Here is a 2,956-nt window from a genome sequence, read left to right on the forward strand (position 1 = left end):
CTGTCATAAAAGAGTTGTTGGATAAGTTCTGCCAAAAGCAAGATTGATGAGCTGTATCAAAAGATCGATCCAAGATTGATCTTTTGGTTTGTGATGAACTGGCCTTGTACTTTGTGATTTGTGTCAGTATGTCAGCCTTGAGTACTGCTTTTCTGTTACTTGTGCAGGCTTTAGAATAGTTCAAATCAGTAGTGTACTTTGCTACTTGTAGTCTTGTACTTGCATTTGCTTTTCAAGAGGAATGATCTTTGTGATATGCCTTTATTGAAGCATGCCTTTGATTCTTCAAATTCTGGAATATATATGACTTGGATGGATCTTTTGTTGATTATATGAGAGTATAGGATGAAAATTATTTCCAGGATTGATGTTTGTTTTCCAGAACTGCTTCAAGATCAATCTGCGTTTTTCCAGAACTGCTTCAAGATCAATCTGCGTTTTTCCAGAACTGCTTCAAGATCAATCTGCGTTTTTCCAGAACTGCTTCAAGATCAATCTGCGTTTTTCCAGAACTGCTTCAAGATCAATCTGCGTTTTTCCAGAACTGCTTCAAGATCAATCTGCGTTTTTCCAGAACTGCTTCAAGATCAATCTGCGTTTTCCAGAACTGCTATAAGATCAATCTGTGTTTTCCAGAACTGCTATAAGATCAATCTGCGTTTTCCAGAACTGCTATAAGATCAATCTGCGTTTTCCAGAACTGCTATAAGATCAATCTGCGTTTTCCAGAACTGCTATAAGATCAATCTGCGTTTTCCAGAACTGCTATAAGATCAATCTGCGTTTTCCAGAACTGCTATAAGATCAATCTGCGTTTTCCAGAACTGCTATAAGATCAATCTGCGTTTTCCAGAACTGCTTTAAGATCAATCTGCGTTTTCCAGAACTGCTTCAAGATCAATCTGCGTTTTCCAGAACTGCTTCAAGATCAATCTGCGTTTTCCAGAACTGCTTCAAGATCAATCTGCGTTTTCCAGAACTGCTTCAAGATCAATCTGCGTTTTCCAGAACTGCTTCAAGATCAATCTGCGTTTTCCAGAACTGCTTCAAGATCAATCTGCGTTTTCCAGAACTGCTTCAAGATCAATCTGCGTTTTCTGAGATTGCTTTCTTTGATTCCTATCTTGTTTTAACACACTCAAATGCACATGTTAAACATTAAAACATTTAGAATCATGATTAATAATCTTTAATTAATCTATTGTTTTATTATCATCAAAACGTTTATTTGAGATTTTGTCTTAACAGTTGTCTCTGTTAATTTCTGAACCCAAACAATCGGGGAATGATATCGACGTATACTTTACTCCTTTAATTGAAGATTCTTAAACTAACGCTCTCCCTTGAAAATTTCATATTTGTTTCAGACTTAGATCTGTTGAGCGAAAATAAATGTCGTGTCTAGGTTTTCTCCCTTGTAAATGTTTGAAATTATTAAGTTAAATGTCGTGTCTAGATTTTAAATTCAAAATATCATTATTGTTTGTAAATTTTTTTACTATTTTATTTTAAATAAAAAATATCCAAATTTCTACTATTGCTTTTTGTAAAAGTTATAATTCTTAAATAGAATGTTTTTATAAGTTATGTTTTATAAACTTATAATGATAATGTTTTCCTTAATACCAACATAGTTTATATAATTTTCCTTGCAGGAAACATACGTGGACCCGTGCCATCCATGGGATAATTTTCCTCTCTCATACATCCTTACACAAAATTGATGACATGTCATCATGTCAAGGCCCTTTTAGAAAATCAATAAAACTAATCATTCAGAAAACTATTAAATGCATATTTAAATGGTGATGTACATAAAAGGAAAAAAAGCAATATTTCAAATTTTAACTATTTTAGATGAATATATTTTGAATTTAATAAAAAAAATATTATAAATATAAATAGTTCACTAACATGACCACAGTAAAATATAATTATTTAGCTATCTAAAGCGTTGGCGGCATACTAATTAATCATTATGCCTCCTCTTTGTTGGCAATTTTTTTTTAATCTTATCATCTACCTATACATGTAGTGTACAAGCAACTACATGAGAAACAAATGAAGGTGGCTCACCATTTTAAAAGATATAATTAAGCAGAGTCGGGTAAATTAAATGTACATTGATATTCAAGCATATAACATAGTAATATGAACAATGTTTAAATATGTATTTTGTCTCTGTAAATATAACACTTTTTTATTTTAGTTCTTGTAAGTTTTTTTGTTTGGATTTACTTTCTGTAAAATCAGATATGGTCGACTTTGGTCTCAAACGTCAAATCAATATTAAAACAATAAAGAATTTTCCAAATACCCCTCAACCCTTCTTTTAATTTTTATTCATATTTTCTTTATAAAATATCACTAACTATTAAATGATCAATAAATAAATTTATTAATTAATAATATAAAATATTTTAATTTTTAATATATCATAAAAGATGATGTGTTAGTGTGTATTTATAGATGACGTGTCATTACAATTTATTAGCTCTTTTCATAGGAACCAAAAACGATTGTCTCTAATTTTACGGGAACTAAATAAAAAAAAAGGTTAGATTAACTAAAATCATAAAGTGATATATTTGCAGAGATCAAAGACATATTTAAAACTATTAACAAAATACATGATAGCATACCATGAATCATAATCGTTAAGTACTCCACACTAGATCTTTCTAACTTTAGGTTGGTGTCGGCAAAGAAGCTACTTGCTATTTTACAAATAAGAACGTCTAATTAAGGTTATCCAATATTCAACGAAACATCTCAACAATGTCATACCTTTATGTAAGATCTTCTTACTATTAACGCCTTAAAGCTCCTCTCGATCGTTGAACTCTGATTCTATCACAAATCAATTCCTATAACATATCATACTATATGAATGCATAAGATACATGACAATACATTCATCACCAAATCATTTTCTAGGAACTCATATCTACAACTA

This window comes from Cicer arietinum, chromosome 3 (assembly GCF_000331145.2).
Source record: "Cicer arietinum cultivar CDC Frontier isolate Library 1 chromosome 3, Cicar.CDCFrontier_v2.0, whole genome shotgun sequence".
Taxonomy (NCBI): domain Eukaryota; kingdom Viridiplantae; phylum Streptophyta; class Magnoliopsida; order Fabales; family Fabaceae; genus Cicer; species Cicer arietinum.